We start from the raw sequence: 21,980 nt of genomic DNA, 5'->3' as shown, positions 1-21,980 counted from the left end.
TTTCTTGGAATGATGCTGAAGAAAAGGATCAGGAAGAGGCTCACAAAGTAAATATGGGTCAATAATGTAATACTGTTGAAAAAAATTAACATAATTAAGGTTGCATTAGCAGAAGTGTTGTAAGCAGGACACAAGAAGTAATTCTTCCGCTCTACTCTGCTCTGATTAGGCCTCAACTGGAGCATTGTGTCCAGTTTTGGGCACCACGCTTCAGGAAAGATGTGGACAAATAGTAGAATGTCCAGAGAAGAGTAAAACAAATGATTAAAGGTCTACAAAACATGACCTATGTGGAAGGATAAAAAAACCTGGGTTTTTTTTAGTCTGGAGAAGAGAGAACTGAGGGGGGACATAAGTGTTCAAGTAAGTAATAGGTTGTTATAAAGAGGAGGGTGATAAATGTGCTCATTAGCTACTGAGGACAGGACAAGAAGTAATGTGATTAAATTGTAGCGACAGAGATTTAGCTTTGTCTAGGCAATCACTTTTGTCTGTCAGGGTGTGAAAAAACCACACCCTGACCAACATAGGTTACACTGCCAGAAGCATCGGTGTGGACAGCACTACATCAGCAGGAAATGCTCTCTCGCCAACATAGCTACCACCACTCGTTGGAGGTGGTTTAATTATGCCAACGTGAGAACTCTCTCCCGTCAGCATAGAATAGCTACACGGGAGACCTTATGGCCATGCAGCTCAATTGGTACAGCTGTGCCGCTCTAAGGTCTCTAGTGTAGACATAGCCTTCGTTTAGACATTAGGAAAAATTCCTAACTATAAGGGTAGTTAAGCACTGGAACAAGTTACCTATGGAGATTGTGGAATCTCCGACACTGAAGACTGTTAAGAATAGGTTTGACAAACACCTGTTAGGGATGATCTAGATCAGGGGTGTGCAAACATTTTGGCCCGAGGGCCACATCGGGGTTGCGTGACTGTATGGAGGGCCAGGCAGGGAAGGCTGTGCCCCCCAAACAGCCTGGTGCCCACCCCTATTTGCCCCCTCCCACATCCCACCCCCTGACTGCCCCCCTCAGAATCCCCAACCCATCAAGCCCCCCTGCTCCTTGTCCCCTGACTGCCCCCTCCCGGGACCCCCACCCCCATCAAACCCCCCTGCTCCTTGTCCCCTGACTGCCCCAACCCCTATCCACACTATGCGGGGAGACTTTGGCAAACCAGTAAAGTGCCTGAAACCACTATGGCTTATTGCTAAAGACAGACTAGTCAGCAAGCTGTTAAAAGCAAGTCTCAGCTTGACCAAGGCAGGAGGGGAGGGGAGTTTAGGGTGCCACCGAAAGGGCAGCTTTACCCCACATCCTTCCTGATAAGAATTGTGTTGAAGTTGCTGATATATGCGTTTTAAAAGACTAGGATATGCCCCAGGAATGTCTATTGTGGTCTCAAGGCTGCAAGTTCTGGAAAAACCCACACCTGGTTAATCAATAATCAGAAGGAACCTCTTGCTTGAAACTGCTTTTAACAAGGTTTCTTTAAGGGACATGTCATTCTATTACTAGTGTATAAATAAGGGGACTCTTTTGGGGACTCTTTTGGACTCTCCCTCTGGATACATCTTGCAGTCCCCATCGGCAGATGGAAGATTTGGCCACCGGAAGCCTGCCGCTGTGTCACTCGAGAGCCACGCTCAGCTTTGGTAATTATCAAGGGTTGGGGGTGTTTTACTAACTTGTTGCAGACGTGTGTAAGTGCTTGAGACTAGTAAAGTTTAGCTTTAAGTGAAAGCAGTCTTGTGTTGTCCTGTTTGTGCCAGCCATCTATCGGTTGGACGGCCGTGTCTCCCCTGATTTATTTCCTGACACCACCTTGCACAGAGTAAAGTTATTAAGAGCTTTGGGTTGAAAGAACCCCGGGTAACACACACCCCCGTCCCCTGACAGCCCCCCTGGGACTCCCACCCCCTTCCAGGACCCCCCGCCCCTAACTGCCCCCCAGGATCCCACCCCCTTATCCAATCCCCCTGCTCCCTGTCCCCTGACTGCCCTCCCAACCCATATCCACATCCCCGCCATCTGACAGGCCCCCTGGGACTCCCACTCCCAACTCTCCCTGTTCCCCATCCCCTGACTGCCCCCCCAGAACCTCCGCCCCATCCAACCGCCCCGTCCTCCTTGACTGCCCCCCAGGACCCACCCCAACCTTACCCAACCCCCTGCTCCCTGTCCCCTTACCAGCAGCAGGAGCTCACAGCCACGACACCTGGCCAGAGCCAGCTGTGCTCCCCATGCTGCCCAGCGGGAGCGGCAGGCCAGAGCGCAGCCCGCGCGGCGGCGTGGCTGCGGGGGAGCGGCCGGGGACTAGGCTCCCCGGCTGGGAGCTCAGGGGCCGGGCAGGACTGGCCCATGGGCCGTAGTTTGCCCACGTCTGATCTAGGTAATACTTAGTCCTGCCTCAATGCAGGGGACTGGACTATATGACATATTGAGGTCCCTTCCAGTCCTACATTTCTATGATTCTATGATTATCAAAATAGTTTTGGATACTAAAATTCCTTAAAAGCAATCAGGAAAAGTTCTTGTCTCTTGCTAGTTCTGATTATTTTATTTTAGTTTGGATTGTTGTAATAGGGCAGAGGACTGTGATACACAAACTTGGACATATTTAACAACTTGAACCTACCTTGAGTATTGACAACATTGTCGTGGTAGATAATGTTAGGCAAGGTTTTTATAATCCTATTAAGAATAAACAACGAGCTAATTAAGTTTAAGGAAGTAATCTGATTATAGTATTGCAGCACGACAGTTAATACTGAGACAATACTTCCTTTCTAAATCCCTATTTTCTTTTAGTTATAAGTGCCCTTCCACTCACACAGTCTTCCTAAAAGTAAATGAGCCATGCAGAAAAATCTAATGTTGGTCTCTGCCCAGACATCAATAATATTAGCATTTAATGAAAGACCAGCCATATTTTGAGAGTTCCTGTTGTGGAGAACCCCATTAAAGTTTACAGATGCTTTTCTTTTTCACTCAACTAAAAAAAAAAGAGAGTATAAGTTAAAACTAAATAGTCATCTATATAGGACTGAAATGAGCTGGTACCTCTAACACTAAAAGAAATTTTGGTTTAGGAATAAGCTGCTTGAAAATGACACGCTTTGTTTGTGTGGCATTATGTTTCTTGTCTTCAGAAAGACCCACCCAACTGTGATGCATGGACTGTTTGGAGGTGCAGGTCTTTTATTGCCTGCCCATTTTCATAGCTCCAGTAATTAGTTGATTTAGCAATTGGGTGTCAGGGACATGAAGACTGTTTTGGGCCTAACAGTCTTTCAGCTCTAGAGAAGGTTCTTGAGTATCATAACCACAAATTTATATTCCTGCTAAAAAGCTTGACCATTTTACTGACCGGTTTTCCTTTTCTTCACCATTAACTCATCTCATCTTTTCAGCTATTACTGGCAGCTGAACAGATGATAATTTTGGCATAACAAACCCAAATACTGACTTACGGTAGCAGAATAAGGACATCTTGGGAAAGACATTCTCTAGGAGACCCAGATATTTGAAGAGGCAGGAGCTGGGTGATTGAAAGAGTGGGGTTCTGTTGATCTGAATATGCTTGATGTGTTTTTCAAAATGAAGAATGTTTGGGCTTAGGATAAGTACTTGGACAGGAAAACTTCAAGTTAAAAAGGAGTCTATGGAACAACCTGTACTTCCTGTACATCACACATTAGATTACAAGCCTCAAACGGGACTTCAGCTGACAAGAAAATGCAGTTTCTGCTCTAACACAATAGGTTAATCCTAATGTTTTTACATACAGAAGTTCCTGGAATTATTTGGATTTATCTCAAATGAAGATAGTCCTTCATTTCATGTTTGCTCATGTTGGATACCTTCCTGTATTCTGCACTGTACCCAGCAGCCATAGCGTTTTTTATTTATTCTTTCTGAAATACACTATTTTGTTAGTAGTTCTTATTTTTGCTATGCTGAGGAGGCACATTCATTCTATATCTAGGCTCTTTGGAAAATCCCAAGAGAGTTAGGGGCTCATCTCCCACTGAAAGTATTTCTGGTTTCAGTGGTTTGTGATGCTTTAAAACCATCAGACATTTGTCTTTCAGTCTAGTATTTCTCATGGATATTCTCAGCTCAGAGTAATTTGTTGGGAGCGTAGACAAATCCATGTTTATATGTCTGGGGATTGGAGGTTCAGATAAAGGCAAATGTGTGTTCTTGGTGCAATACTAAGTGATTATTTTCTATCTTAAAGAACTCAAATGCAAAATCTATATCAAAACAATGAAATGATTGCACAAAAGAGAAATAAATCAGAGATAAGATTCTCACAATAACCTTAATTCTGCCCTTTGTGTATAATAGTTATAGTACACATGCAGTGCTTCATCTGCAGTAGCTAATAATTGTGTACTTTGCACTTTAATTTTACAGCTCTTTCAATCCAAGAATCTCAAAGTGCTTTATGAATTTTAATGTAGGCTAGTACCCCTCCCTCCCTATTTTCCTGTAAGACAAATAGACTTCACTGAACCTGCCTAAGAGTACACCCTTACTCTTTCTTAAGAAACCACCCCAGAGTATCCTACCTGTATTGAGAAGAATCTTCTATCTTTGTTAAAAGCAGTGGATGTTTATCAGTCCCTTCTTATTATCCCCATTTTCCAAATGAGTAATTTAAGACACAGATTACATTGTGTTTCAGACGCCATTTGTTGGGCTAGGTGCAGGAATCACTGAGGGAAATTCTATGTTCTGTGTTATGCAGAAGTTCAATCTAAATGATCATTATGTTCTTGTCACAGCTCAGCTCAACTGCACCTGTATATCCCCTTCTCGGCCCACCAAGGGCACCCACCTTTAGCCTCTTGGCTCCCAGCCATTACTTCTCTTCGGCAGGGACCCACATCTGTCACTCTCCTGATCAGGGTTTTTCACAGTTCCCTGCCTACACTGTGATATCCCCAGCAAGCCAGACTGCCTAAGCAGGCCAGTGTCTGCACTTTGCTTTCTCTTTGAAGGCTATAAAGAGTATAATTGCCAGCAGTTATAAGTTACCATTCAGTCCTTTCTAAGCAAGCATATTTATTCTTAGATGAAAGCATTACAGAGAAGACATATTAAAAACAATGAAAGAACCTACGCATATGCTAATAAGCTTTCCACAGATCACCCTCCCCCTCCAACAAGGAGTCAGTCCTTCTAACCCCATAAAGGGGTTTTCTGTGGTTAACAAGTCTGCTTCAGAATCAAAACAAGCATGAATAGTACAGTCTTTCTGTTATACAGCTTGGGTCTTTTGATCTTGGTCTCATGTACCAGGTGATTAGCAGATAAAGGCCATCTCCTCAGTGTGTAGTTTTAGCATAACCAAAGGCGGAGAATTTGCAAAATCCACTTCACACATATTGTCTCAGAAGTCCATTCTTGTCTGCCACATTGTTCAACATAGTCCTTTGATCATCCATGCCTTACAATAATACATATATAACCTTTGCATTTAATACAATGGACTCCAAAGATACTTAAATTTAATTCAGTAAGGCTTTTCCAGGATACTGTAGGAAATCGCTATATCTGTCACAGTTCCTTCCTTTAAAATCTATGACTTGTGCATATTCACATTGAAGTTTGCAGTACAGCAAAGAGAATCCTATTCAATTTATTCATAAATGATCTGGAGAAAGGGGTAAACAGTGAGGTGGCAAAGTTTGCAGATGATACTAAACTGGTCAAGATAGTTAAGACCAAAGCAGATTGTGAAGAACTTCAAAAAGATCTCACAAAACTAAGTGATTGGGCAACAAAATGGCAAATGAAATTTAATGTGGATAAATGTAAAGTGTAATGCACATTGGAAAAAATAATCCCAACTATACATACAATATGATGGGGGCTATTTTAGCTACAACGAGTCAGGAAAAAGATCTTGGCGTCATCGTGGACAGTTCTCTGAAGATGTCCACGCAGTGTGCAGAGGCGGTCAAAAAAGCAAACAGGATGTTAGGAATCATTAAAAAGGGGATAGAGAATAAGACTGAGAATATATTATTGCCCTTATATAAATCCATGGTACACCCATATCTCGAATACTGTGTACAGATGTGGTCTCCTCGCCTCAAAAAAGATATACTGGCACTAGAAAAGGTTCAGAAAAGGGCAACTAAAATGATTAGGGGTTTGGAGAGGGTCCCATATGAGGAAAGATTAAAGAGGTTAGGATTCTTCAGCTTGGAAAAGAGGAGACTAAGGGGGGGATATGATAGAGGAATATAAAATCATGAGTGGTGTGGAGAAAGTGGATAAGGAAAAGTTATTTACTTATTCCCATAATACAAGAACTAGGGGTCATCAAATGAAATGAATGGGCAGCAGGTTTTAAACAAATAAAAGGAAGTTCTTCTTCACGCAGCGCACAGTCAAGTTGTGGAACTCCTTGCCTGAGGAGGTTGTGAAGGCTAGGACTATAACAGCGTTTAAAAGAGAACTGGATAAATTCATGGTGGTGAAGTCCATAAATGGCTATTAGCCAGGATGGGTAAGGAATGGTGTCCCTAGCCTCTGTTTGTCAGAGGATGGAGATGGATGGCAGGAGAGTGATCACTTGATCATTGCCTGTTAGGTTCTCTCCCTCTGGGGCACCTGGCATTGGCCACTGTCGGTAAACAGATACTGGGCTAGATGGACCTTTGGTCTGACCCGGTACGGCCGTTCTTATGTTCTTATGAAGCCAGGTTTCTGGGGCCTAATCCTCCAGCACAACTGTGGGTTGAATGGGGAGAATAAAATGAAAGATGAGAGAAACAAATCATAGGAATTGAAAAGATATGTTACTGTGATGGCATTTGCATAATTTAGTCTTGTGCATGGTACTGCAAAAATGAGCACTTATTATATGGTAAGTCTTGCTTTTTAGAAAGATACATTACTGTGTTTTTCTCTTCCCTGGCTACAAAAGACTGCAAGTGGGAAATGTGGGTTACCAACTGTATCTGTTCTGTGTGAGCACACAGAAGAGAATACATTATTCTACATGTTCAAAAGCTTCATGTGAAGTAAATATGTGGGTATTGGAAGCACATTGTGGGGATAATTGTTGTCAGTTGCAAGAATGCGCATTTGATTATTAGTAATAGATTCACACAATTGATATTATTTTTGATGTTTATGTTATTGCTTTATACGTGTGAATGATCCCTGCAGGCAGTGAATGACCAAAATCTTCCAGCTACAGAACTAAATTCATACTGATGTTTAAAAGGGTTGTCAGTTTTCTCTGTCTATTACCCTCTCACTGCTGTCACTGTTTTCCTAGGAAAACTGTCATATGTTTTGCTTTGTTTGCATGTTGCTTAGTCATTCATATGGGGCATCTTTTCCAGGGTGCTGTGTTTTCTAATTCATACATAGAGCATACTGTAGGGTTCCTACCTGTTAACAAGCTGCCAGCAAGGGCTGCTTCCCTCACTGGTTTCTCTTATTTTTTTGTCCACTATGGGCCTTAGTCATGAACACAGGGAAAATGAAAGCATTGTGTCCTGTATGAAATATCGGACACTGCATATCCCACTAAAATTGGATTAATAGGCCATTTACTTAATAAATTTAAAAAAAACAACTCTAACCACTTTATGAAACTGCTTTGATGTAACTGGGAAGTGTATGTGAATTTGTTATTTTCCACCCACTTAATAAAACATTTTATTTGGGGGTAAATTACTCCAACCAATATAATTGCAGCCCTTAGGAAAAGTGACACTATTGCCATTTTGCAAAAGAAAGAAATTGTGTTCCTCTCACTGCCTCCACAACATGGCTGTAGCTGGAGAATGCATTCTTCCAACTGGTTCAAGCCACAACATAATGCAAAGCAGAGCAGTAAAACACCATGTTTAATTAGACACATTGGTCATCAGAATAAGGACTGTGTAAGTGGGGCTATATTTGTGAAGAATTTGCCATGATTTTCAGAGAGCATGTGTTGAGCATGTTCTGAAAAATCAAGCACCTTATAGTGTCTCAGATGGGGCATCTGAAGCACCTGAAATCCCTAGTCACTTCAGAAAATGTAAGCCTAAGTATTTAAGAAGTGGTGCAATAATATATAGTACTACAGATTCACGTCTACTGGGCATTTTTGGAGGCATCTAAGTTGCTTGAAAAACCATTAAAAAATCAACAAATCTTAGCAGCTATAGCCTGCTTACCATTCTAGCACAATATGCTCTTGAGGGGAAACTAATGGAGGCATGTCACTATTATAAATGGGCTGTTTGATATACCAATTTACTGTTAAGATTGTCTGCATAGCTTATGCCTGAATATAAATGTTTTAGGAGTTTCATGTAACAATGTTGTTTCATGTTTAATGCCAACTTTGAACACATTTCTGCATTTAGTGGAACATTGACTTCAGGAGACACACATGAAAAAATTGAGAGCATGAATAATATATATGTTAATTATAAAATTCTTTCAGTTATCGGTTTGTTGAGAAATGCATAGTAACTAACAATGTGGGATTAGTACGTGGATTAATTCCTTTTGAGTTGGGTTTTTTACCCAGAATGTTTGTAGTATACAACCACCGAGATGCACACAAATAAAGCAAGATGTGATGAGCTTTTGCTTCTAATTGCTTTGAAACCTATAAAATTGCCCTGAGAGTCAGTGCAACCTTTTATGACTTGTTAGTGATGCAGTTTTCAGCTTTTGTCCATCTATATTTAATTTGCTAGGTAAAACTGTAACTTGTTTCGATGTTCAAAAAGCCATCTAGGGTCTGGTATATTAATGAGAATTAGATAACATATTCTACTTGATACCACTCAGAATTTCCTTTTAGTCTTGTCTGGGTATTTTTTTACTACAGAAAACTCTTCTTGAGGTTTTAGTTCCCTGAAGCAACTCATATCACCTAAGTGTGTGTGTGTGTGTGTGTATAATTATTAGGAACATTTTTCAACTTGGAAAAGTAAACCACGGAGACCCATTGCAAAATCATGTTGTATACCAAAGGTTCTCAGACATCTTCATGTTGTGAACTATTGTTTAAGATAGAAATTTCCTAAGCACATCTCCTACCTTCCGAATTTTGATTCTCTTTCCTTCATCAGGTGCAGCAGTTGGCTTTGTGAAAAAATAAAATGAGGACAATGTTGAAGAAACACAATGAAAATAAACTTTGATAAAAGACATGATTACAGTTGTTTTGGTTATGACCCCTCATTTTAGACTACATTGTTCATTTCCTTACTCGGTGTGTTATTTTTAAGTATTGCAGAAGCCTTGGAAACCAGAAAACCCTGATCCTGAAAACAATGTGAACCAATATTGTGTAACTGGGGAGGTTTCTGAATCAGGATATTTCCAGTGCTCTGTAAAGGACTAGCTGAATTATTAAAATTTGGGAATCTGATTACAGAAAGGAATTTTGAGACAGAAATGGTACAAAGGCGATAAGACCGCTAACCTTCCTGGCCCTTGTATCATACCTACTACAGTGGGTAGAAAAACTAGCAATGTAATCACTGGTAAAGAATCAAGGATACGTTTGGGGTTCTTCCAGATACTAAAGAGGATAGGATGGGTAGGTGCAAATACAAGCTTCCACAGGAGTGTGTCCTTGGCCCCCTCCTCCTATGGCATTTATATCCCCTCTGGGTAAGTTCATCTGCTCACATGTCTTCAGTTACCATCTTCATGCCAATTACTCACAAGTCTACCTCTCTGCTCATCTTGTCCACATCGATTCAATATTGCATCTCAACCTGTGTCTCTGACATTTCCTGGATGTCTCACCATCAAAATGAACTCCAGATCTTTCCACTCTTCTCCTACCAATCTCTGTTACAGCTGACAGTTCCACCATCCTATCCTTCTCGTCACACAGACTTACCTTAAACTCCTTCCTGTTTGTCTTGCCTCATATAACCAGGGTGTCCAAATCATACCACTTCCTCCCCTGTAACACTCCTGAAATCTAATTTATTTGTTCTATCCATTCAGCTAAAACTCTTGTCCAGGCCCTCAATAGCCCCATTATTGCAACTTGCTTCTCCTCTGTAGCTTCTCAGGCACCCTTCTTCAATCTGTACAAAATTCAGCACATTTTGTCCTTACCCATCACTTTGAACACTTCACCTTTTTTTCTATTCCTCATTTGGCTCTCCTCTTCCACTATGTCAGGCTCAAGCTTCTGGTTCTAATTCTCATTGCCCTTCACCATTCTACCTCCCCCCATTTCTTTTCTTGTATCTTATTACATCATGTTCTTCCTCCCCTCTGCAAGCGATAGCAGCTTCAACCACCCACTTATTTCACTCCTTCCACCTCATCTTTGTGCTTTCTTATGTGCCATTCCTATTCTTGGATCCCTCCTTGATCTGATCTGTTAGACTTTTGCTATCTTCTCCTCCTCCTATTCCAAAGTCCTTCTCCTGTGCTATGCAGCCTGTAAGGCATCAGCCAGTCATGAGGTATAGGCTGAGGAATAGTTGCGGAAGGTTTGTACTGGATGTAATCACTACACAAAATCACAAATACCAAATCGTAGAATTATAGGACTAGAAGGGACCTTGAGAGGTCATCCAGTCCAATCTCCTGCACTCATGGCAGGACTAAGTATTATCTCTAGACCATCCCTGGCGGGTGTTTGTCTAATCTGCTCTCAAAAACCTCCAATGAAGGAGATTCAACAACCTCCCTAGGCAGTTTATTCCAGTGCTTAACTACCCTGACAGTTAGGAAGTTTTTTTCCTAATGTCAAACCTAAACCACTCTTGCTGCAATTTAATCCCATTGCTTCTTGTCCTATCCGCAGAGATTAAGGAGAACAATTTTTCTCCCTCCTCCTTGTAACAACCTTTTATGTACTTGAAAACTGTTATTTCCTTTCTCAGTTCTCTCTTTTCCAGACTAAACAAATGTAATTTTTTCAGTCTTCCCTCATAGGTCATGTTTTCTAGACCTTTAATCATTTTTGTTGCTCTTTTCTGGACTTTCTCCAATTTGTCCACATCTTTCCTGAAATATGGCACCCAGAACTGGACACAATACTCCAGTTCAGGCCTAATAAGCACGGAGTAGAATGGAAGAATTATTTCTCATGTCTTGCTTACAACACTCCTGCTAATACATCCCAGAATGATGTTTGCTTTTTTTTTTTTGCAACAGTGTTATATTGTTGACTCCTATTTAGCTTGTGATCCACTGTGACCCCCCAGACTACTTTCTACAGTACTCCTTCCTGAGCAGTCATTTCCCATTTTGTATATGTGCAACTGACTGTACCTTCCTAAGTGGCGTACTTTGCATTTGTCCTTATTGAATTTCATCCTGTTTAATTCAGACCACTTCTCCAGCTTATCCAGATCATTTTTAATTATTATACTATCCTCCAAAGCACTTGCAACCCCTTCCAGCTTGGTATCGTCCACAGACTTTGTAAGTCTGTATGATATATACTCTCTATGCCATTATCTAAATCACTGATGAAGATATTGAACAGAACCTGACCCAGAACTGATCCTGCAGGACTTCACTTGATATGCCCTTCCAGCTTCACAGAACCAGTGATAACTCTCTTGGAACGGTTTTCCAACCAGTTATGCACCCACCTTATAGTAGCTCCACCTAGGTTGTATTTCCCTAGTTTATTAATGAGACTGTCATACGAGACAGTATCAAAAGCCTTACTAAAGTCAAGATATACCACATCTGCCACTACCCCCCGTTCACAAGGCCTGTCAAAGAAAGCTATTAGGTTGGTTTGATATGATTTGTTCTTGACAAATCCATACTGACTGTTACTTATCACCTTATTATCTTTGCAAATTGATTGCTTAATTATTTGCTCCATTATCTTTCCGGGTACTGAAGTTAAGCTGACTGGTCTGTAATTCCTCGAGTTCTCCTTATTCCCCTTTTCATAGATTGGCACTATATTTGCCCTTTTCCAATCCTCTGGAGTCTCTCCTATCTTTCATGACTTCCATTAATATAAACAATTTAAAAATTGTGTATACAAGACAATCTCCCTCTCCCCCATTCTGAATGTATTGTTTGTTTTTCTTAGACTATAAGCTCTTTGGGGTAGTACCAGATTTCTGTCCCCAACTGGAACATCTCCATGGAAGTAGGGAATTCTCTGGATACCATGACTGTGCACTCCAGAGTTATTAGGGATGAATTATGTGCTTGATAGGGAAATTTTAAAAAATTTAGGGTGTTAACTGTACTAAGTATTACTGTCTGTTGAACAAGCTTTTGGAAGGGGTGGGGGGTAGGTTCCTGGAATTTTTAGTTGGTGCAGATACTTCTGCCTTCTTTTATAATTTCCGTGTAACAAATGAGGAAACTGTAGCATGGAGATGTTAAGAATTGGTAATTTGAGCACGCAAAAATGCAGTTTGCATGGTAAGAATAGGTGCATAATTTGTGTTAATTTTAAAAATCAGGTTCAAGTAACCCACCATCCTAACTTTGACTAAGACTGTCATCTCTGCATATCTCAGGAAGTGTCTTTCCTTTTGACTTAATGGACTTTGGATCATGCTCTTAAAACACAACAGAAGTGATTCCATGTCTGTTCACAAATAATGGGAGGTCATGTGCATATATTTCTTTCTGCTCACTGAAAATATTTCATTTAGTTACTTTTCACCAGGAGCTCGATATTCCTCTAAGTAAGTTATACATACTGCTGAGGGGCTTGCGAGCCGCACTTTAACAGAGTTTGGCAATCCTTATTATATATCAGAAACCCGGAGATCAGTAGTGACACTAGATCAGGGTTTTTTCTTTTTCTAACATTTTAAGTTTTCGTGAGTATGCTGAAGAAGTATTAGGTCTAGCCCAGGGGTCTCAAACTCAAATTACCATGAGGGCTAGTTCATTGGCCCGAAGGCCGCATCACTGACACACACCCCTGCTGCCCCCGGCTCTGCCCCCACTCCACCCCTTCCATGAGGCCCCGCCTCTTTCCACCCCTTCCCTGCCCCCATTCCAACCCCTTCCCTGAAGTCCGCCCCCTCCCTGCCCCCAGAGGGTGCATGAGGGGTGTGGAGGGGGCTCAGGGCAGGGAGTTGAGGTGCAGCAGGGGTAGGGGTGCAGGAAGGGGGCTCAGGGTACAGAAGGGGTGTGGGATGCAGCAGGGGGTTGGGGTGTGGGATGTAGCAGGGGGCTCAGGGCAGGGGGTTGGGCCGCTTCAGGGAGCAGCACGGGACTCGAGGGGGGCAATCCTGTGGGTGTAGTTTGCCCACCCCTGGCCTGGAGGTAGGCCGGGGGGGTAGGCGCGGGCCGCTTGGCAGGCTGCAGGAAATAGCCCTGCGGGCCACGTGTTAGATACCCCTGAGCTAGCCTGTGTTTCAGTTTGGAATGGTGTTTGAAAACAAGGTTAATGGTTTGAATACAGTTTGGCTGGCTGTTTATGCATGGGCAAACCATGCTTACAAACCATATCTCTCACAAGGTCACACACCAAATTTTATTTCAGACTGATTTAGGGAGTTTTATTTGACCTTTTTTAAACATATGCAGCTTGGCTCTTGTAGTCACAGTAATAAACTTGTTTCATCTGCAGGTTTGGCACCATGCAGACTGCCACCCTGCTCTCTTCCCTGTATCGATCTTCCAATGTCCTCTTCAGTGACATCTGATCTGAAGTTATTTAGTTTCTGTTAAGATTACCACCTGGCCAGCTTTCCACTGCCTCAGCTGTTTGTTTTTGCCTGAAAGCAGCAAGCTGAAGCTAAACAGAAGCTAGTGTTTATTTTCAATTTTTAAAAGACTTCAATAAATAAAAATATAGGGCCTTATTATTAGAAGAGCTGAGTACCTGCTGCTCTCACTGACTGGAATTGGAGGTGTGGGGGCTCAGAATTTCCTAAAAATCATGCCTAGAGACTTAGTGGTTAAAGCACAGGACTCGCCATTGGGAAATCTGGGTTCTGTTTCCAGCTTTTGCACAGACTTGCTGTGTGATCTTGGGTGGCTGGGACCTGATTTTCCAAAAACAAAAACAAAAAACCCCCAAACCCATAGCTGTGCAAGGATTTTTACCATGATTTTGCAAGGAAACTGCATGTTTGTGTGCTCAAAAGACCAGTCTCTTAACATCCTGCTTTCTTTGCTCATGGAAAATTCTCATGGTCCCATGCTGCCCCCACCCCCTCCCCCCCGCCAACCCTTCCCTCTTTAAGACTAAATAAGGACTCAAACATTTGGTTCTACAGTGTCATTTATTATTTACCAAAATGGACCAATAAATGTTAAGCAGCTTTTATTTTGAAGATGTTTGAATAAAGCTTGAAGTTACCAAATAATAACTTATAGTTGCTTCCTGCCTTTCTCAAGAAGACTCTGCTTCAGTCTGATTTCCTGGCTCTTTACCAGAGAGATTTTCAGTTTTTGTTTTTAATGTGTTGAGCGTGTTCTTGTATTTCAGGTGGATAAAAGACACACAAGGCCATGGTCTAACAAACATTATCAATCTGTTTCCTGTTTGTTAAATCAGTAGATGGCTCATTCTTTGCTTGTAATACAAACTTCTGCCCAGTACTGTGCGTGTTTTTTTTAACACATAGTACATGAATATAAGCTGTATTTTAAAAAGTGGTGGTGTTTTTTTGTTGGTTTTTTTTGAAAGACCAAGGTGCTCCATGCAGCAATGTTAAAACAGACAGTGAAATGAATAGGCCAGACACCATTGTTGCTTCAAGTGCCTCAATTATGAGTACTCTTTAAAATTTTGCTCTAGTGGCAGGTCGCGAGCCGTATTTTCTAGCAACCTGGGGCAAAATGTGAGTCAGTAATGGAACAGTGCCAATCTATTGACTTTGTCATGGTTGTGTGTACAGGAGTCTTACAATGTGGATTCAGTCATGTAAATTATCATAGCCTAGTGTGTGTATAAGGGAGGCTGGGGACTTTGTAATGTTGTTGGCGTTTTTCATTAGCTTTGGCTGTTGATAGAAGGATGTCCTTACTTAAAAAGAAGTATAGCTGGTGGTCTGTGTATCCCATGGGTCAGTGTGTGTTATATATTCCTCCTCTGTGTCTGATCCACAGAGGATATGGGTTTGTTACAGCTTCCAGCTGCAGAGCCTGGTTGTTTAGCTCAAGCTGTAGACGTGTACTTTCATCTCTGGGGTTCAATCTCTGATGTTGGGCAAGATGGAAACCATCAAGTATGCACAGTATAATATTGTGTGTGTGTGTACTCATGTACATATGCCACATGTAGTGGTGATGTCATGCGATTTCTTCTGGTAAATTGTAGAAACCATATGATAAACTGCTTTTATTGTGTACCTTTGACTAACTGCCAAAGCAGTCACATGTTCCACTCTTCACTGTAAAGTTATAGCCCCATAACCAGCTGACATAATTAACAGTTTGAAACTGCTGTGTGTTGTCATGATTCTAGGAAATGAAGAATGTGGTCCTATTTACTCTGGGTAAACTTCTAGCAAAATGTTAACGTAATTAGAAGAACAAATAATTGTTCATATAAATATTAAAGGAATTCAGGTGGAATCTAATAATAGGGTTGCCAGGTGTCCGGTTTTTGACCAGAATGCCTGGTTGAAAAGGGACCCTGGCAGCTCTGGTCAGCAGTGCTGACCAGGCCACTAAAAGTCTAGTCAGTGGCACAGCGGGGCTAAGGAAGACTCTGCCTGTCCTGCTCTGCGCGGCTCCCAGAAGCGGCCAGCATGTCCGGCTCCTAGGCATAGGGGCGGCCAGGGAGGCTCCACGCGCTGCCCCCGCCCTGAGCGCCAGCTCCGCAGCTCCCTTTGGCCAGGAGCTGCGGGGGGCAGCACCTATAGGGGCAGGCAGTGCCAGAGCCCCCTGGCCCCTCTGCCCAGGAGCCAGATGTGCCGGCCACTTCCGGGAACCACCTGAGGTAAGTGCTACCCAGACGGAGCCCACACCCTGAACTCCCTCCTGCATGCCAATCCCCTACCCCAGTTTGGAACCCTCTCCCGCACCCTAACTCCCTCCCAGAGCCTGCACCCCTCATCCACTCCAGTATCCCAACCCTCAGTGCTGAACCTCCTCTGGCACCCCAAACCCCTCATCCCCAGGCCTGCACCAGAACCCTCACCCCCACCCACACCCCAACCCCCTGCCACAGCCCAGAGTCCCCTCCCACACCCTGAACCCCTAATTTCTGGCCCCATCCCGGAGCCCGCACCCTTAGTCGGAGCTCTTGCCCCCTCCTGCACCCCAACCTCCTGCCCCAACCCGGTGAAAGTGAGTGAGGGTGAGGGAGAGCAAGCGACAGAAGGAGTGGGGAATGGAGTGAGCAAAGGGTGGGGCCTTGGAGAAGAGGCGGGGCCTCAGGGAAGGGGCGGGCCAAGGGTGTTCGGTTTTGTGCAATTAGAAAGTTAGCAATCCTATCTAAGCCAGCAATTCTCTCTTGAATACATCGTGATGTAACTAGGTGAAACAGTACATCTCTAATGTAATATCAACTGCAGTTGGCTTTGACTTACTAGAGGAGGTAAAAGAATTCTGGTCTGACGTTACTGAAGTTTTTAAGTCTGAGGACTTGTCTACACTTACACTGCTGTAGCGGCACAGTTGCAGTGATTAGTGAAGACACTACATATGCTGATGGGAGAGCTTCTCTGGTCGGTGTAGATACTCCACTCCCTGAAAGGTAGTAACTGTGTTGACGGGAGAATCCCTCCCATCGATATAGTGCTGTCTACACAATGGTAGTATGGGGTTAGGTAGGTATAACTATGTCACTCAAGGATGTGGATTTTCCACACCCCTGAGTGATATAGTTATACCGACACAAGTTTGTAGTGTAGACCTGGGCTAACTTTTAATGGTATTTCAGGTCAGTTTATTTAGGTTTTCTTTTAAGGCTGTGTCTACACTAGCACTTTTGTCAGTATAACTTATGTCTCTCAGAGTTGTGAAACAAACACCCTTTGGAGCAACATAAATTACACTGACAGAAGCATCGGCGTGGACAATGCTGTGCTGTTTACTGCCGCTCGTTGGAGGTAGGTTTAATTCTGTCGACAGTAGAGCCCTCTCCCATTGGCATAGTGGCTACACGAGCGATCTTACAGCGGCACAGCTGCATCGGTACAGCTGTGCCCCGTAAGCTCTCTGTGTAGACATGGCCTAGCAGTCATTTATTTTAAGTACTATCATGCATATAAAAGTGTAAATATTTGACCTTCAGTAATAATTACTGTTGTTGTGCTGTTAAAAAGCTGCTGCATTTCAGTAGTGAATGAAGTGATCCCAGCATATAGTTTGTTTGAGAAGTGTTTTGGGATCCTACAAAATGATGAGTGGTATATAAATATCAATCATTTAAAAACATTTTAAAATATTTAAATAGTTGTGAAAGACTTAATTGATATTAAGCTGTAAGGCATTCTGAAGCTACCTTTCAGATTTATGTTGAAACAATTGTATTTTGGCTCATGTGCTAATGAGGCACAGTCATCTTAAAAAAATCAAACTTCTTTCTGAGAATATGTTACCTGCTGTTGTTACAAATAACATCCAAGGCCTAAGATCATTATAACTAAAAGCTAAAAGTGGAAAAAATCCTCTTTTTTTCTCAGTCTGTTCGCTTAATGTATTTTGACGACACTTTGAAGAATTAGCAAAACAGATTTTATACAGTTGTTCTCCAACAGGAAAAAAAAATCTCAAAGAATAGGAAAATGTGACTCTAGGTCCACAAAAATTTGCATTTGTTAGTATCTGAAACTGATTTTAAACTAGTTTTTTAACAAGCTAACTACACTTCTTGTGGACTATGTCCATTTAAAAAAATCATATACATACAATAATATGTAACTTACCTCGGAGCTATTATCTGCAATCTGGTAACTAAATATTTTAGTACATTCTCTGCTTTGGAAACCATGTCCTTTTAAAAATCAATCCACCTTATCAACAATTTTAAGTTCTTTTAAAGATGGAATTTGTATCAGTTACAGGATTGATGTCATGCATGTGCTTAAGTTTTTGCAAGATCAAGATCTGCAGATGTGCATGTTGAGCACCTTTACTCTCAGGAACAATCCCATGTTAGTCAATGGGACAACTCACATTAGTAAGCACTATGCCGCTCAGCGGTAAGTGTTAGCAGGATGGGTCCTTTGTTAATGTTTCTGAGTTTGAAGTTCAACTTTCTATTTATTTTTCTTATACATTTCCTTAAAAACATTATGAACCAAAGGAACTTTTACAAACCTTGGTATGGAGGGCAATAAGAATCTGCTTCTAATCTGAGTCTTTCTATGCCAAGGTTCTGCAGAGAGAATATTTAAAATTAAGTTAATAAACCTCTTGGAAATTGGTTTGAATGGAAACACTGACAGACATTTAATTAATGTGGCACTAGTGATTGCCGCAGTGCTAATAGCATCTGGCAGTACAGTCATTGCCATCTGTTAATACCCAGAAATTCTGGTATAGCATGTCCTTTTTGATGGAGCTATCAATAATTAAGAAATCTATCAAATGAAATCATCTTAATTTGATGACTGCTTTACCTTGATTGTGATAAGGTGCAACATAATGGGGAGATATATCTTTGAAGTACAACACAAAATATTCATGGTTGTTATAAGACCTGACCTCCTTTTTGTTGTTGAATATTCAATACAAATATTCAGGCATCAAACTCTGCTTTTAAAAATATATATGTTGTAAGGGGCAGTGTGGAAATAGCTACAATGTTGTGAATTTGCCACATCCTTACAGAGTGTGTGATCTTGGGAGGGGGTGAAAGGAACCAAGGTCCCTTTTAAAGTTTAGTTTAAATTTGTAAAAAGTGTGTTCATTTCTATTGCATTCAAATATGTCATATTCAGTTCTTGTTAGTGGAAGAATATTTTAAACTTATGAATTATATAGCTGCATCAGCAGGACATGGAGCACAACAACATGGCTTTAAATTGTTCACTCACACATACACACATCCTACATACCATTTAAAGAAAAATAACTTTTCTGTTTGTACTGGTTTCCCAAAACACGTTTATGAAAGAATCTTTTGTAGACAATCACTAGAGAGCAAGGCATCACTAAAACAGGTTGCTTTTTTAATCTAAAGAAAAATTAAAAAGAGTGAAGCGTACATCTATATATTTTTTAAGCATTTTATGGCATGGGACAGCTATACATGTTCTGTTGTGTTCTCTATATATTTTTATGCAATGCTCATCACTATGGTGTTTGAGTGCCTTCCAATAAATAGTGCGTTGTGATTACACATCTGTCGTGTTGTTTGTACTCATCCTTTCTCCCAAGGGAGGAGCATGTGGAATGGAACATCTTAGATTCTTATTATCTGATAAATATGCCTGTTAGTGTTTATATTACAGAAGCCAGAGTCAAAGAAATGCACCTCGCAAAGAGCAGAAAGTGGTGAGGTTTGTGATAGTCCCTAGTTCCTAGAAAAGTTCATTCCACCATAGGGCCATATTGGTGGTAGTGGTGTGGTCATATGACGTGAAGGATAGGCAGAGCTGTGTATCCTCTGCATATTGCTGGTACTTGAGTCCATGTCCTCTGACCATTTCACCTAATGCTTGCATGTAGATATGAATAGGACTGGAGAGAGCATTGACCCTTGCAGAACCCCACAAGTGAGGGCTCTAATGGAATGATGTGCAATTTCCCATCTCTACTCTTTGAGTGAGTCTCTCTCTAGGAAGGACTCAAACCACCTCTCACAGGTAAGGTTGCAGTATCTCATGATCAATAGTGTTGAACATTGCAGAGTGGTTCAGTAGGATTAGAATGGTTCTCTGCCTATTGGCAGGAGGAGATCATTCATCAGTGCCACTGAATCAGATTCAGTTCTGTGTCCTGGCCTAATCCAGATTGTGCTGGTTCTAGAATGTTGGCTTTAGTTAGCAGAGCTTGTAGTTGGCCTTTTGCTAGTTTCTCTGGGAGATTTCACAGGAATGACAGGCTTGACATGCTTACATGCTGTTGAGTACTGTTATTACATTCCTTTCTTCTGCTGTTGCTGTTTTTCATTTTGTGGTAATGCCCAAAGGCTCCGATGAGGATGGACCCATTGTGCTAGGCCCTGTACAAACATGTAAAAATACACAGTGCCTACCCTAAAGAGTTTATAATTTGGGATTCCAGTTCTTCAAAGCTGTAGGGCTTGCCTGTATGCAGAGTTGCACTGGTTTAACTTAAGGTTTGATTTTTAAGCTGATTCAGTTAAACAATTGCAAGAGGCTATGTGGAAACCCCTATTTTGGTTTAATCCAGACTCATTTTGATTTAGTTTATTTTGATTAGGCCTGTCCACACAGGAAAATTGTACCGGTTTAACTTAAATCAGTTTTTAAACCAGTATAGCTGAACCAATGGAAAGCCATTCTTATTTCAGTTTAAAAGTAGCTTATTTCAGTTTAATTTGTTGAGTGTGAACAGGTTTAAGTTAAACTGAAAAAAGCAACACTTAAATAATAACAAGTTTGTTCCAACTCATTTGTAAGTTTTTGTTGGTATTATTTGATCTAAGAATTCAGACAATTAATTATTACTGAATTAATTTATCTTCCAAATTTTGGGAAATATTTGATTTATTTTGTTTATACTTTGGAGAACTATTTCTGGAAATCTGTTTTTATCAGAGCAAATATTTGTCCTATGTTACAAAATATTGCTGGTAAATAATAGCTATAAACATAGTGATGAGCCAGCTTAAGACAGAACCTTACAAGAATGATTTGGGCACAGTTTTTATTTGTCTTGGATTTTTTTTTATTCCTTTTATTCTGCCCATTACTCCAGCTGAACAACAGATGGAGAATGGAGGGGAGAAGAAACATACTCTGATTAGATAAAATAATTTAAATGTATTAATTATTGATGCCCATTTCGTAGGGTAATAGAAATTGTCACAAAAACACAGGACTGGGAGTCAAGATGGGAATCCGTTCCCAGCTCTGCCATGAATTTTTCCAAAGTGACCTTGGTAATCTTTCTGCACCTGTTTTGTCATCTGTAGTATGAGTATAAAACTATGACCTGGGCAGTGGGGGCTACGTTAATTAATTTTTTCTATGCTTCTTTGAGATCTATGAACAGAAGTCTCTATATAAAGGCAGATTATTTTTTCTTTGGTCTTTTAATTGCTCTTGATTGACAAAAGTTTCTCCTCAGAAACCAACCAAGGCCTTGTCAATAGTGAGGATTGTCCTGATTCCAGCCACCCATGTAGCTAAACTACTTTCGGGGTTTGCACTAGACAAGGAAAGTTGTGATTTACACTGATGTAGTTTAGCTCTGCTTGAAACCAGAGTAAGGTGTAAATCACAGCTCTCTTTTCTTTTACTTTGCACTGGTGATAGGAATTGGCAGAGACATGGTGTGTATCTTTGGGAGGAGTGCAAGAAGTGGTATGCAATGAGGTGTGGCATATGAGTGTTGAGAAAGTGGGGATCACAGAATTCAACTTCTATTTTCATTACAGGCATGCACCAATAGCCACTGAACTTGCATACTTTTCGCTGTATTCTAAATCCAGATATGTGATACACATCACGGTATGTCTCCAATATCCATTATCACATGCTGGCTAGCACAGCAGCAGATATTTTGGGATACAACAGCAAGACATGCCATGTATATGAGACTGGAAGTTGATCTTGTACCTCTGTTTCTGATATGTTACCAGCCTAGCATCTCTCTTTCCCTCTGATTAGCATTGAAATCTACTCCTCTTCTCTTTCACTTGACAATTTTATTGGCTTATCTTACATGCACATGTGCAAAAAAAGTCATCGACAAAAACTGTTGAAGCAAGATTAAAAAATGCTATGAAAGCAAATGAATTCAGAAGGTGTGGGATGCACTCTTTATCCTGATGCTTCAGCATTGTACCATTGAATAATGGTGAGATAATCACTGGTAAGTGTGTGAGTGTGATCTTAGCACTTTCAACAAAGTGCTGAATTGACAGCCTGGGAGAGGGAAGTCTTT

The 21,980-nt window shown here is 41.3% G+C and overlaps 1 protein-coding gene across 2 annotated transcripts in view; it reads left to right on the top strand.

Moving 5' to 3' along the window:
• The window catches only part of C8H1orf21 (chromosome 8 C1orf21 homolog), a 224,190-nt gene that overhangs the window by 183,818 nt on the left and 18,392 nt on the right, over nt 1-21,980 (top strand). The window lies entirely within an intron of this gene.

Source organism: Mauremys mutica, chromosome 8 (genome assembly GCF_020497125.1).
Source record: "Mauremys mutica isolate MM-2020 ecotype Southern chromosome 8, ASM2049712v1, whole genome shotgun sequence".
NCBI classification, from domain to species: Eukaryota; Metazoa; Chordata; order Testudines; family Geoemydidae; genus Mauremys; species Mauremys mutica.
This window is presented reverse-complemented; position numbering and strand designations above follow the sequence as displayed.